The 16412-nt window shown below is 39.7% G+C and overlaps 1 protein-coding gene across 5 annotated transcripts in view; it reads right to left on the bottom strand.

Moving 5' to 3' along the window:
- The window catches only part of LOC111549202 (serine/threonine-protein kinase Sgk3), a 194759-nt gene that overhangs the window by 98231 nt on the left and 80116 nt on the right, over window positions 1-16412 (bottom strand). The window lies entirely within an intron of this gene.

Here is a 16412-nt window from a genome sequence, read left to right as displayed (position 1 = left end):
AAAGGGAAAACAGGAGTTATAACTAATAAAGGAACAAAGGACATAAAATGGGATAATAATGCTTAATCCAAAATAAGGCAGAAAATGAAGAAAAGTGAAACAAAGAACAGATAAATATAAAACAAATAGCAATATGAAAGACAAACTTGACCGGGCGCGGTGGCTCACGCCTGTAATCCCAACACTTTGGGAGGCTGAGGCAGGCGGATCACCTGAGGTCGGGAGTTCGAGACCAGCCTGACCAACATGGAGAAATCCCGTCTCTACTAAAAATACAAAAATAGCCAGGTGTGGTAGCGCATGCGTGTAATCCCAGCAGCTCGGGAGTGTGAGGCAGGAGAATCACTTGAACCCAGGAGGCGGAGAATGTGGTGAGCGGAGATTGCACCATTTCACTCCAACCTGGGCAACAAGAGCAAAACTCTGTCTCAAAAAAAAGAAAGCTAGAGCAGCTATATGAATATATCAAGAATATTTCAAAGCAAATAATATTACTGTGGAAAGAGGAGGTCATTTCATAATGATAAAGGGGCCAATTTATCAAGAGGACATAATTCTAAACATTTATGCACTTAATAACAGAGCTTCAAAATATATGAACAAAAACTGAAAATCCTTCAAGAAGAAATAGACACACCCACAATTATAGTTAGAAGTTTCAAAACCCCTTTCATAATAACACAAGTAGAGAGAAATTCAGCAAGTATATAGAAGACCTAAACAACACTATTAAACATCTTGAGATTTTACACACACACACACACACACACATATATATATATATATTTTTTTTTTTTTTAAGACGGTCTTGCTCTGTCGCCCAGGCTGAAATGCAGTAGCAATCTCGGCTCACTGCAACCTCTCTGCCTCCTAGGTTCAAGCAATTCTCCTGCCTCAGCCTCTCGAGTAGCTGAGACTACAGGCACACGCCACCAGACCCAGCTAATTTTTGTATCTTTAGTAGAGACAGGGTTTTGCCATGTTGGCCAGGTTGGTCTCAAACTTCTGGCCTCAAGCGATGCACCCACATCAGCCTTCCAAATTGCTGGGATTACAGGTGTGAGCCACCACAACTGGCCAACTTAATTGATATTTGTAGAACACCCCAAAATAGAATATATATACTTTTCATGTGTACACAAGATATTCACCGAGGCAGACCATATTCTGAGCCATAAAATCAATAAACCTGAAACAATTCAAATCACACAAAGTATGTTCTCTAACTATAATAAAATTAAATTAGAAATCAGTAGCAGCAAGACATTTGGAAAAATCCAATTTTTTTTCTTTCTTTTTTTTTTTTTGGACGGAGTCTTGCTCTGTTGCCCACGATGGAGTGCAGTGGCATGATCCTGGCCCACTGCAGGCTCCACCTCCCAGGTTCACACCATTATCCTGCCTCAGCCTCCCTAGTAGCTGGGACTACAGGCGCCCACCACTGCGCCCGGCTAATTTTTTGTATTTTTAGTAGAGACGGAGTTTCACCATGTTAGCCAGGCTGGTCTAGAACTCCTGACCTCAGGTGATCCACCCACCTTGGCCTCCCAAAGTGCTGGGATTACAGGCGCGAGCCACCATGCCTGGCCAAAATCCAAATATTTTGAATCCAAATATACAACCCTAATAACCCATGGGTCAAAGAAGAAATTGAAAGGAAAATTAGAACATATTTTGCACTGAATGAAAATGAAAACATAACATATCAAACGTTGTGGACTGCCCCAAAGTAGTACTTAGAAGCTATTGCCCCTATTGGAAAAGAAATAAAAGCTCAAATCAATGACCTCAACTTTCAACTCACCAACAATAAAAATAAGAGCAAATTGAACCGTAGTGGGAGAAAATATTTGCAAATTACATATCTCATAAGAGTCTAGTATCCAGAATATATAAAAAACTTGTTTGACTCAACAGCAAAGACAAATAATCCAATTTTAAAGTAGTTAAAAAACTTAAAAAGAAGATATACAAATGGCCACAGGCACATGAAGAGTTGCTCAACAACATTAGTCATTAGGGAAATGGAAATCCAAATCACGATGAGATACCAATTCACACTCACTAGGATGGCAGTAATAAAAAAAGTGAAAACTAAGTGTTGGTGAGGATGTGGAGAAGCTGAAGCCTTGTACATTGGTGGTGAAAATGTAAAATGGCGTGGTTGCTGTGGAAAACAATTTTGAAGTTTCTCAAAAAGTTTAACACAGTATTTCTGTATGACCCAGCAATTCTACTTCTAGATATATACTCCCCCCCAAAAAACTGAAAATATGTATTCAAACAAATACTTGTACATGTTTGTTCACAGCAGCACTGCTCAGAATTCTCAAGAGGTGAAAATAACCCATGTGTCCATCAGCTAATGAATGGATAAACTGTGGTATATACATTCAATGGAATAATTATTACCCAGCCATAAAAAGGAATGAAGTACGGATACATGCTACAAAATGAATGAACCTTGAAAACATTATACTATATTTATATTTATATTCCATATAAATGGAATCATACAGTTCTTACCTCTGATGTCTGGTTTATTTCATTTAGCATAATGTTACAGGCACTTAGCCCATTTCATAGAAACAGAAAACAGATTGGTAGTTGCCAAGGGCTGTGGACTGCCTGAGACCAGCCTGGACAACATGGTGAAATCCCATCTCTACTGACAAAATTAAAAAAAAAAAAATTAGCCAGCTGTGGTGGAACATGCCTGTAGTCCCAGCTATGGGAGGCTGAGATGGGAGGATCACCTGAGCCCAGGAGGTTGAGGCTGTAGTGAGTCAAGAGCAGGGCAATGCACTCCAGCCTGGGCAACTGGAGTGAGACCCTTTCTCAAAAAAAAAAAAAATAATAATAATAATAATGTACAAATTAAATTCAGAAAAGGTACAATATAATTTTATTATTTAGAGATGTGGAAGGAAATATAATAAGGACTAAAAGCAGAAACATTTAAAAACATTTAACATGGTTCCTTCCCAAAATTAATTTGACCTAACTGATAAGGGGACTTCTTTCAAATGACTTCAAAATAAAGGATATCTTTCTGTAGTGGAATAAACTCAAAGAACAAAAGAACTGTAAAAATAATTATAAAAAAATCTTAAACTCTATTCAAGTAATCATTATATGAGATCATATTCGTGTTGTAGAATAAAGAAAATGGGTCAGGTGTGGTGGTGTATGCCTGTAATTCCAGCACTCTGGGGGGCCAAGGTGGGCAGATCGCTTGAGCCCAGGAGTTCCAGATGAGCCTAGGCAACATGGTAAAACCCTGTCTCTATAAAAATTAGCTGGGTGTGGTGGGACATGCCTGTAGTTCCAGCTACTCGGGAGGCTGAGAGATAGGAGGATCACTTGAGCCCTGATGGTTGAGGCCGCAGTGAGCTAAGATCGTGCCACTGCACTCCAGTCTGGGCAACAAAGCAAGACCCTGCCTCAAATAATAATAACAACAGTAATAATAACTTTTTAAAAAGGAAGAAAATTAGTAATTCCCTTCATATCCTTAAGAACCAGGAATTCTGATGTAGGAGAAAGGAGATACAGATGAGGTTAGGTTTAAAAAAAATCAAAAAAACCTGTAGTACTGAATTTCAGTTGGAAGTATCAGTATGAATATATGTTGTATTTTATCTTTAAAATATATATGTATATTTTATGTGTACATAAATATACGTATATACATATAAATACACATATATATTTATATTTATGTATTTCCTAGCTCTAGCATGGGAAAGGCTAAAATCAATGACCAATCCAGGGAAATGAACACCCCTAGTAGCAAGATTATGGGCCCTAAATATTTCCCACTAATATGAACTAGGGCTCCTTGGAGAATTGGCTGATTGCAGACCTGCAGCAGAAAATGTACAAGATGAGCCTGGAATGTCCTAACTTCCTTACTTTCTAGTATGATATCAGTGACTACCAGAGTCATGTGAAAAACCTCAGAAACTAATTCAAAGATGGCAAAATCGATCGTAAAAAAGAATCATTCAATTCATAAATCAATTATGAATTGAAATATATTGAACATGTAAATCCACGAATTTACAAAGATACTAAAAGACAGAAAACAAACCTCATGGGTTACCTTTGGATAACCATAAGGAACTAATTCATTGTTCTGAAAACTGGTAAATAAAAGGTAAGAACCAAGCCTGTATCCTGCCTTCCAATATAAACTGCACTCCGGGTAACGAAATAGTCAATGAGGACAAGTTTCTTGTTACAGAAGAATTCCAGGTAATGCATAAGACAGAATACTACCATTTTGCAATGAATTAATTAATGAATTAATGCATGTAGGCAATGATGATCAATGGCTACTTATCTCATAAAAAGAGCGCTGACCAAACATTTTATGCCTCCTGATGGAAAAACACATCACTATGCAATATTCTTGCCAAAATACTCAAATCTAAATCTCATTAAGTTTCTAGCTCTAACTTCCAATTTATAGGGACTGCAGGGGTCAGAAGTACATGTCAAATGACATCATAGGGATGCAATCAGTAAACTTCAGTGGGAGATCCTACAGGCTAAATGACCTGATTTCTTTATAACATAAATTATAAGGGAAAAAAGAAAGGCAGCAGATATACAGAATAAAAAACAACTAAAAAAATTATGAGGCAATTTGAGAATTTGAACATGACTACATACCCAGTAATAAGAAATCCTAAAAAGAAAAAGAAAAAAATCAGTGGTTTTTTTTTTAAGTGTGATGATGTTATATTTTTGTTTTTGTTTTTGTTTTTTGAGGCACGGTCTCACTCTGTCACCAGGCCGTAGTGCAGTGGTGCAATCTCGGCTCACTGTAACCTCTAACTCCCTGGTTCAAGCCATTCTCCTGCCTCAGCCTCCCGAGTACCTGGGATTAAAGGGACATGCCACCCTGCCCGGCTAATTTTTGTATTTTTAGTAGAGATGGGGTTTCACCATGTTGGTCTGGATGGTCTTGATCTCCTGACCTCCGGCCGATGTTATGTATTTTACAAGTCTATATTACAGGCCGGACGTGGTGGCTCACGCCTGTAATCTCAACACTTTGGGAGGCTGAGGTGGGTGGATCCTGTAAGGTCAGGAGTTATCTCTACTAAAAATACAAAAATTAGCCAGGCGGGGTGGCATGTGCCTTTAATTCCAGGTACTCGGGAGGCTGAGGCAGAAGAATTGCTTGAACCAGGGAGTTAGAGGTTACAGTGAGCCGAGACCGCACCACTGCGGTCTCGTGACAGAGTGCAGACGCCACCTCAAAAAACAAAAACAAAAACAAAAATATAACATCATCACACTTAAAAAAAACCACTGATTTTTTTCTTTTTCTTTTTATGATTTCTTATTACTGGATATCTAGTCATGTTTGAATTCTCAAATTGCCTCATAATTTTTTTAGTTGTTTTTTATATCTGTATATCTGCAAAAGTTAGCCGGGCATGGTAGCAGGTGCCTGTGGCGGAGGTTGCAGTGGGCTGAGATCGTGCCACTGCACTGAGGGACAAGAGCGAGACTTCGTCTCAAAAAAAAAAGAAAAAAAAGTTTAAAAAGTCTATGTTATAGAACTAATACTTAAATATTTACAGATGAAACAATCTATTGTTTGGGATTTGATTCAAAATTACATGTGTGTAGGGGCAGGTGAGTGCAATAAGATTTAGCCATAATTAGTTAACTGTTGAAACAGGGCAGTAGGCTTACGAAGGCTAATTATACTATTCAGATGACTTTTTTAGGTTTGTCTCCAAATACAGTCACAGTCTGAGATACTGGGGGCTACAACTTCAACATATGAATTTGAGGGGACACAATTCAGGCTATAACACTTTGGCTAACTCCTCGCTCTCTGGGAATCAGTCTAAATTGGACTTTCTCAGGGAAGCTTTCCTTGACCCCTGACTTAAGTGAAGGTCCCTGTTATATTCACATAGGAGCCTACACTTACCCTGTTAATACATATCATTTAGCACACAGATGAAATTAAATAGTCATTTAATGTTTTATGACTGTTTCACCTGCTAACCCCTAAGAGCCATAAGGGCAGGGACTGTTTGTCATGTTCACCACTGGGCCCACAGGGTTTAGAATAGTGTCTGACATACTGGGATCACTCAATGAGTACAGGAGTGCTGTATGGTGTTACAAAATGGGGGAGTTTCTGCAAGCCCACCAGGAAGGATTCTGAGACCAGCAGCAACCATCTGGGAGACGTATACAGGCTGAGCATCCCTAACTCAAAAAATCTAAAATGTTTCAAAATCCAAAACTTTCTGAGTGTCTACATGATGCTATAAGTGGAATATTCCACACCTGACCTCATGTGACAGGTTGCAGTTAAAACGCTGGTGCACAACACAGTTTTATCAGTTTTATTTAACATCCCCAAGGGGGTTATTGTACAATAATCCTTTAATCAAAACACAGCATCACAGGCAGAGACTGAGAGTCTGCTGTTATTTGTTGTTGCTGTTTTTGTTTTTGTTTTTTTTGAGATGGAGTCTCACTCTGCCCCCCAGGCTGGAGTGCAGTGGTGTGATCTCGGCTCACTGCAACCTCTGCCTCCTGGGTTCAGGTGATTCTCCTGCCTCAGCCTGCCGAGCAGCTGGGAGGGATTACAGGAGCGCTTCACCATGCCTGGCTAATTTTTGTATTTTTAGTGGAGACGGGGTTTCGCCATGTTGGTCAGGCTGGTCTTGAACTCCTGACCTCAGGTAATCCACCCGCTTCGGCCTCCCAAAGTGCTGGGATTATAGGCGTGAGCCATCACAGCTGGCCGTATTGCTGTTGTTAAGCAGTTGATGCAGGTATTCTGGGGATGCCCCTGTGCTGCCTGGTACCCTAAAAACATTATTTTCTCACTGTATTAATGGTGTGTCATATTGGTTACTGTTAAGCGTTAATGTGTGAATAAGTGGGAGAAAATGATTGCTTATCACTAGCATATAAATTCAGAGTCAGAAATGATGGTGATACCAAACAAGTAAGGATTGACCACATGGGTGATGAGATAGTGACACCTTTGCTTTCTGACAGTTCAGTGTACACAAATTTTGTTCCATGTACAGAATTACTTAAAATATTGTATAAAATGACCTTCAGACTGTGTGCATAAGGTGTATATGAAACATAAATGGGAATTTCATCTTTAGATTTGATTCATATCCCCAAGAGATCTCATTATATATATGTAGATATTCCAAAATCTGTAAATACCCGAAATCCAAAACACTTCCCGTTCCAAGCATTTTGGATAAAAGATACTCAACCTGTCCCAGCAAATCAGTAATCTTGGTGGTCAAGCCTCACTGACTTTAATCCCACTGAAGTACTGAATTAAGGGGGTTGAGTCTTAATTCCAGTCCTGTCTCAATCATTAATTTAGCAATGTAAAAATGGGGCGATGTTCCTTAATTTTTGCATTATCTCTCATTCCTCATTTGCAAATACAGGAAATTATCTAAAGCCAACATTGGTCACAATTTAAACAGAAAACCCCTGATCTGTGAATATCCCAAACCAACTCTACCCCATGCTGCTGAGACCCTTGTGTGCCTTTGATGGGAGTGTTAATCCCAACATTTCCTTTAACAACCAATTTTGCTGAAGCTATGTGAGTCCCACCTCCAGGCCGCTAAAGTTTTCTCCCATGCTGCAAAAGGGGGTTACAAATCAAAGCTCCAAAGAGCCTCCAGCACTGCCAAAAGACTCAGGGGCGTAGAGGGCAATTGGAATTCAGAGGTCATAAGGGCATTTGAAGTCTATTCACAATCTTGTGACTTGGTTAGGAGTTAAGAAGTGATATCCATGACTTCTAGGAGAAAGTGGATTTGAATTCAAATGAGTGGCTAGAGTATTTTGGAGGTATGGAGAGGGGAAGATCATATTCTTTTTTTTCTTTTGAGATGGAGTTTCACTTTTTGCCCAAGCTGGAGTGCAATGGCACAATCTCGGCTCACTGCAACCTCCGCTTCACGGTTCAAGTGATTTTCCTGCCTCAGCCTCCTGAGTAGCTGGAATTATAGGCACCATCATGCCTGGCTAATTTTGGATTTTTAGTAGAGATGGAGTTTCTCCATGTTGGTCAGGTTGGTCTTGAACTCCTGACCTCAGATGATCAACCCTCCTCGGCCTCCTAAAGTGCTGGGATTACAGGTGTGAGCCACCGTGCCTGGCCCATATTCTTTTTTAAAATAGTTTTTGCCAGCTGGGAAAGTATATAATATGGAGAAAAGCAAAGTCTCAGCAGTTTACGAGTATCTAGCCCTAGTCCTCTCCTATGCATTTGCCTAACTGTATATCTTGACTACCCATGTGACTTGGGACAAGATTCTACCTTGGTTCATCTAGGAATAATACTAGCACAAGAGGTGGTTGTGAGTATCACATAAGGTCACATATGGAAATGCATTAAATGCAGAGGTTGGGAGTGAAGAGCTTCATGGAAGCTACAGAATTCTGGCTGCCACCTCTTAGGAACTGTGTAACCTTGGGCACGTTTTAACTTTCCTTGCCTAGGTTTTCTTATCTGTAAAATGGAAATAATAATGGTACCTATCTCTTGTGAGTGTTGTGATAATTAAATGTAATAATGTTATTATACCTGAAACAAGCATCCAATCAGTGTTAGCTATTTCTTTTAATGCTTTGTAATATTCAGAGCTTTTTCACCTAATACGATCTCATTTGATTACCTCAGAAATCTGTAACTTCTGGCCAGGCGTGGTGGCTCACACCCATAATCCCAACATTCTGGGACGCTGAGGTGGGAGGCTGAGGCTTGAGTGCAGGAGTTCGAGGTTACAGTGAGCCATGATCACGCCACTGTACTCCAGTCTGGACGACGGAGCGAGACCCTATCTCTAAAAAAATAAATAAACCTGTGACTTCCCACTCCCTTCAAACTCCTCACTCTCTTTTACTCTCCCCTCTCCCCAAGCAATGTCCTTGTCTCGTTGAAAACATCAGGCTTAATCTCCCTCAGCATCCCCCACATCATCCTCAAACCACTGTGGATAAGCACCTGGCCCCCTTTAGCAACTTCCTCTTCTCTTTCTGGAAAAAAACAACTTGCATTTCTCTAAAAACCATATGCAGCACAGTTTTCTGCCTGAAATGCTCTGTCTCCCCCATCCCCAGTTTTTCACCAGGTAACTCCTACTCCTTACTCTAGATTAATTTCAACTATGTCACCTTCTTCTTGAAGCCTTCTCTGACCATCTTCTGCGAAATGGGGGATATTCCCATGGCTCCCTAAATTTAATGCTATCTTAAATTATCATCCTACATAATAATTCTCTCTTTGCATGTTTATTTCCTTTACATCCTTAGAACCTAGCACAATATCTGCCCTGTAGGTCACCAAGTGCCCCAGATTGCCCCAGATTCTTGGTTTTAATATTGTCAAGTCATGCATTCCAGGAAACTACCGCAGTCAAGGGTGGTTGGTCACCATAGTACACATGCAGTGTTTTACTGAATGAACAGAGTCCACACTTGCTGTCTTGTCTTCCCCCTCTACTATTCACTCTTCAACCCAACGTCATCAGCTTCCACCCTGACATCCCATTTGTTGGCACATGCTACAATGCTCTCCTTGTGGCCAAAATCTATTGGACACTTTATAGTCCTTCAAAGATTGACCTTTCAATAAATGATTTTTAATAATCAGATTATTCCTATTGTGCACCTATTCTTTCTTATAGTGAAGCAAGATAGTATTAAAATATCCACATTTATTAAGTGTAGATAGACTCAAGGAATCCATACATTGTTTTAAATAATTCAAAATAATTCAAAATGTCATACCATATTTATGATTCATTAAAATAATTATAAGATGTGATCAATGACAGGTGTTTTCTGAATAAGAACTTTCCAGAAGTGATGACTCATATTTAAAAAGTACTTAAGGCAATGAAAAAAGCAGTTCTCCTTTTTCATGAAATCCAAATAAGAAAATAGAATGGTATTTCAAGAAGCTCATAACAAATGAGTTTTTTTCATTTAAGCTCTGAAAATATATGTATAGAAATGACCTATAAAAATGAATATGTAAACCAGTACTTAAATTTAATGAGTATTTTTAAGCTAAAGAACAGATTTTCTTAATATCCTAAAAGCAGAGGCTTTCCCACAACCCTTCTCATTTCTTTTTTTTTACGCCATTCTCCTGCCTCAGCCTCCCGAGTAGCTGGGACTACAGGCACCTGCTACCATGTCTGGCTAATTTTTTTGTATTTTTAGTAGAGATGGGGTTTCACTGTGTGTTAGCCAAGATGGTCTCGACCTCCTGACCTCGTGATCCGCCCACCTCAGCCTCCCAAAGTGTTGGGATTACAGGCGTGAGCCACTGCGCGTGGCCTTTTTTTTTTTTTTTTTGGAGACAAGATCTCATTCTATCACCCAGGCTGGAGTGCAGTGACGTGATCTTGGCTCACTGAAACCTCTGCCTCCTGGACTCAAGCAATTCTCCCACCTCAGCCTCCCAAGCAGTTGAGACTATAGGTGCACCATCACCATGCCTAGCTAATTTTTGTATTTTTTGGTAGAGGCGGGGTTTTGCCACATTGTCCAGGTTGGTCTCAAACTCCTGGGCTCAAGAAATCTACCTGCCTCGGCCTCCCAAAGTGCTGGGATTACAGCTGTGAGCCACCACACCCATCCCCTCACATTTCTCTCTCTCTTTTTTTTTTTTTTTTTTTTTTGAGATGGAGTCTCACTCTGTTGCCCAGGCTGGAGTGCAGTGATGTGATCTCAACTCACTGCAACCTCTACCTCCCAGGTTCAAGTGATTCTCATTGCCTTAGCCTCCTGAGTAGCTAGACTATAGGCATGTGCCACCCACACCTGGCTATCACATTTCTTAAGACTAAATATGAACCAATCCTCATCAAAGAATAATGCCTAGCAATTGCCTGTTTACATATTCTTCAATCCCACTAAACTCTATGTTCTTTGAGGGCAGGATTGGATAGCATCTCTAGCACCTAGATAAATAGGTGCCTGACTCAGGCTGGGGCAAAATAAATGTCTTAAGCAGAGAACTAGGAAGGAAGGGAGGACATTTTTAAAGTGAGCGATATTAGATTGTTATAAAATAAGAATGTTTCAGAAAGTAGGGCATTATATCAGAAATGTACATACATTTTATTTGTAAAACATTTCCAGATATGTACAAAGGATAGCATTGGCAATAAACACTAATCGCTAAGTTGACTATCATGATAGCCCTTATTGACTCATCTCTTCTTGAATTTGCAGAATTTCAAATGTCACAGTAAAAACTGATTCAGTATGCTACTTCCATATAGTAGAAGATGCACTGGGAATCCAGGTAGCCTGAATGTATAGAAAAGAATTCCCTTTTTATCCCAAACCCAAGAAATCTGAAGGCAATTTTTTCACCTCCCATATTTAGAGATTTACACACACACACACACACCCCAAAAACTATTTCCAGGCAGAGGCTGATACTCAGCTGCCATGTACCAAGACAGTCATTCTATTTTGTACATACTTAATATAATTTAGCCATTATTATTATTATATTCCAACTCTTAAAACCATGTCTCATATCTTTATATTTCTGCATCTATATATAAAAATATCTAAATTATCTCAAATTCCTCACTTGCTAGCCTTTCTGAATAAATCAATATCTCTAATTTCAAAAGCAAACTATTCTTCCTAGAAAAATTGCTAAAATTGACATCACATTATCAAACCACTGATTTGAACCAAATTATCTCAATCTCAAATCCTCCTTAAATTCAAAGAAAAGCAAATCACGTTTCATACGAAATTCAGAAATTAAGCAACTGGACTAGCAATTCCATTCCTGCTCACATTCACCATAGATGTGTGCCAGAAGTCAATGTTTGTACCAGCCAAAAACTAGCAACAACCCAAGTGTCCATCAGGAGAATAGAAAATTGAATACCTGAGTTTTTACTGTTATTCTTTGTTTTGTTTTTGTTCTTATTTTTTGAGACAGGGTCTCACTGTGTAGCTAACACTGGAGTGTAGTGGGTAGAGATGGGGTTTCACCGCGTTGACCAGGCTGGCCTCGAACTCCTGGCCTCGTGATCTGCCTACCTCGGCCTCCCAAAGTGTTGGGATTACAGGTGTGAGCCACTGCACCCAGCCAAAAATAACTTTTCTATAAGATGAAACAAGTCCAATTTTGCTCATTTTGACATATATTGACCGAATAATTTTCTGAATAATACAACATAGATCCATCCCTTCCACCTTCATATTTTCTTTACCATTCTCTCACAAGCATTCATTCATTTAGAATATCTAGAGATTTAGCCGGGCATGGTGATGCACGCCTATAGTCCTGGAGCTACTCAAGGGGCTGAGATGGAAGGATCGCTTGAGCCTGGGAGGCCGAGGTTGCAGTGGGCCAAGATAGTGCCACTGCACTCCAGCCTGGGCAACAGAGAGAGATCCTGTCTAAAAAAAAAAAAAAAAAAAAAAAAAAAATCTAGTGAGAATTTCACAGGAAATAATTTAATATCAAAGTCAGAAGTCCCTAATGGCCAACTCTGACATGACAAGTTTCAAACTGATGAGTCCACCATCTTTTTAAAAGTAACTCAAAGCTATGACAACAGTATGTAGGCAATTTTCAAAATTAAAATTGATGAGCCTACTTCTTATACTCATCAGGGTAGAGAGTTCATTGATCTCTAAATCAGTGGTGTTAGAAGGAAATGTGAATCCAGGGCACTGCTGGCCTGGTCCTGTGGGTCCCTTGCCGGCAAATGAGCATGAGGTCAGGTCCAGGAGGATCGAGATGCTGGTAATGTCAGTAACAGCAGGGATGACACATGGCCCACAGGCGGGATGAGCCCAGCATATTAATAGTGCATTAACATAAGAAGGAAAAATCTGTCAAGGCTTGACATATTTATAAATTCCCCTAGGTAATACCCAAAACTCGAGTAGCTTAGCAAACAAATTATTTCAAAAATATGGAGTTCCCTCCAGCAACTCACTGTTGTTTTTATAGGTTGCCAGTTCAGCACAGTCGGGGATCAATTCTTTAGAAACCTTTGAGCATAAATAAATACTACTTTAGTGGCAGTATTTTTTAAATTTACCAAAACGATCTCCAAATTAAATCTTCTAAAAATGAAAAGAAAGGATTTATATTATATAACTTTCAACTGCTAGCTTTGACTCAGCAGAACATCCTGAGCAAGTAGGAGGCAGAGTAGGAGGAAAAGGCAGTGTGTTAGATGCTTCACATACCTCAATAGCAAGAGCTGAGCCTGGTGCTGAGGCCTTCATAGGCATTACCTCATGTAATCCCAATAAGGAAAACCTTTTGAACTCTCCATTGGACAGACGTGGAAAGTGAAACATTAAGTAACTCACTGAGATTCACAGTTAGTGATCCACAGTGTGAGAATCCAAGCCCCGGCCTGTCCAACACTAACGCTTGTGTTCTGTCTGCTGTGCTACACAGCAAAGCACACTGCATCATTTTTAATAGAGACTTAACAAATCAAATAGACTTTTAAAAAATGAAATTACTAAGTGGCTAAAAGTTTAAAAGATAAGATTTTTAACTTTATATTAAAGTGGTACAAAACGGCAGCATAATGGGACCTTGTCTCTACAAAAAAAACTAAAAATTAGGCAGGCGTGGTGGTGCACACCTGTAGTCCCAGCTACTCAGGAGGCTGGGATGGGAGGATCACTTGAGCCCAGGAGGTCAAGGCTGCAGTGAGCTGAGATCACACCACTGCACTCTGGCCTGAGTGACAAAGTGAGAACCTGTCTCAAAAAAAAAAAAAAAAAAAAGGCAAAAGAAAAGTCAAAGAAGTCTAAATGATCACACATAGGACCATTCTTTCATAATGTGACATCATACCAGATCTTGGTCTCCTTTAGTTCTCCTACAAGTCTAGCCCTGGACTTTCTAAAACAGGCATTCTGTACTATATACTCAGAAAACTGTGTGGCTGTTTAAACTACTTGAAGATAGTCTTTTATTCTAAGTAATTACTTGGTAAGAAATTTGACAGAAGTTGCTGAGAGGGAAAAACCATGGTTCTGTGCTCAAACAACAACAACAACAACAACAACAACAAAACATTAAAATGAAGTTAGGGAATAAAAGTCTATTTTAAAAATAAACCTCACACCTTAATACCATGAGAACAACTTTCAGAAAGCTACATTCAGCATGCTTTGAATTATGAATCGTCTCCTGATGTCATACTCTGGATATTTGAATTGGCCATGAAAGATCAACAAACACTAGCCTGTCAAAATCTAAAATTACCATGGGGGGAAAAAAAAAACCTTTATTTTTTTGAAATGAGAAATTCTAAAAGGCAATTCAAAATCTATGTAATATCCTTTCTATGCCCTCTGGAAAACGGTATGCCTGTGAATACTTCCAGAAGGATTTCATCTTTGTAAATACATTAACATTGACTAATTAGGTGTCAACAGCCCTGAGTAGAAGAAACATTAGCATAGTCTCTCCATTTACAAAAATATATTTTTTTAGGCCCATATGATGGCTCACACCTGTAATCCCAATACTTTTCGAGACAAAGGTGGGAGGATCACTTGAGGCCAGGAGTTCAAAACCAGCCTGGGCAACACAGCGAGACCTGGTCTCTACAAAACAAAATTAAGAAAAATTAGCCAGGTATAGTATGGTGCGTGCCTGTAGTCCCAGTCACTCAGAAAGCTAAGGTGGGAGGATCCCTTGAGCCCAAGAGTTCAGAGCTGCAGTGAACTATGATTATGCTACTACACTCCAGTCTGGGTGACAGAATGAGATTTTGCCATTAAAAAACAAACAAACAAACAACAAAATGTAGAGACAGGATCTTGCTCTGTTGCCAGGCTGTTCTCAAACTCCTAGCCTCAAGCAATCCTCCCATTTCACCACTTACCTTCCCTCTCCAAGTAACTGGGACTACAGGTGTGAGCTACCATGCCCAGCTCTCACATTTTAAATGATATAGACAGAGAAACTGGTCAGTTGAACGGTTCAGGAAATGACTTGTTTTAAAATGTTAGCAAAAAGATGTTTCATCTTTTCTCTCAGAATTCCCTTCAAAACCAGAGGCAAAATACAAAAGAAAAGAGAAAGCCCACACTATCTGGAGACAGAAAGCTGATGGAGGAGTGAAGAACAGGCAGAGGGTAGAAGGCAAAACCTAAGAGCCTGCAAAGAACACCAGATAGGAATGAGCTAACCTAATCTGCAGAATCGGAGAAAAGGCCCAGAATTTGATGCAATAGGCAATAGATAAGAGGCTGCTTTTCTAGAAAACCTGAATAGTCCTGGAGAAAGCAGCTGCTGCTGCTATAATCTATGGTGGTTCCTATCAAAAAAGCTGGCTCAGCTTTAATAAGTCTGCTATGGCTTGAACGTTTCCCCTAAGCAAAGGTTTTGGGAAGTGGGGTCTTTTGGGAGGTGTTTAGGACCAATGCCACTATAGAAAGGGCTTGCAGGAGTGGGTTTACTGTCTTCCACTCACTCTTTTGCCATATGAGGACACAGTATTCCTCCCTTCTAGAGAATGCAGCATTCAGAGCAGCATCTTGGAAGCAGAGACCAGACATGAAACCTGCTGGCACGCTGTTCTTGGACTTCCCAGCCTCCAGAACTGTGAGAAATAAATTTCTGTTCCTTATAAATTACCCAGTCTCAGGCATTCTGCTATAACAGCAGCACAAATGGACTAAGAGAAAGTCCCACCCAGATACACAAAACTTTTACGCAGTTTTTGTTGTTGTTTGTTTGTTTGAGACAGAGTCTCTCTCTGTCGCCCAGGCTGTGCAGTGGCACCATCTCGGCTCACTACAAACTCCGCCTCCTGGGTTCATGCCATTCTCCTGCCTCAACCTCCCAAGTAGCTGGGACTACAAGTAGCTGAGCCACCACACCTGGCTAATTTTTGTTGTACTTTTCAGTAGAGACGGGGTTTCACCAAGTTAGCCAGGATGATCTCGATCTCCTGACCTCGTGATTCACCTGCCTTGGCCTCCCAAAGTGCTGGGATTACAGGCATGAGCCACTGTGCCTGGCCAACTTTTACTAAGTTTTTAACGTATTATTTTAATGTCTCATTCCTAAATAATCATCAGGCACTTGAGGAAAACCTCTAACATAAAGGACCAAAGTGAAAACAAACAAACAAAAAAATGAAACAAAAAAACTAGAATAAATAAAATCAGGAAAGAGAATGCTAGGAATAGACAAATGGGTTTTGTCTATTAAAAGAAAAACCAATTTTCATAGAGATAGAAGGTATATGTATGAAACACAAACAAGAAACTTTAAAAAAAAAAAAAAGACTAAAAAAGCACACAGAACAAGAAAGATCTCTTAGAAACTAAAAATTACAGTTAGAACAAAAACTTCA

This window comes from Piliocolobus tephrosceles, chromosome 7 (genome assembly GCF_002776525.5).
Source record: "Piliocolobus tephrosceles isolate RC106 chromosome 7, ASM277652v3, whole genome shotgun sequence".
NCBI classification, from domain to species: Eukaryota; Metazoa; Chordata; class Mammalia; order Primates; family Cercopithecidae; genus Piliocolobus; species Piliocolobus tephrosceles.
This window is presented reverse-complemented; position numbering and strand designations above follow the sequence as displayed.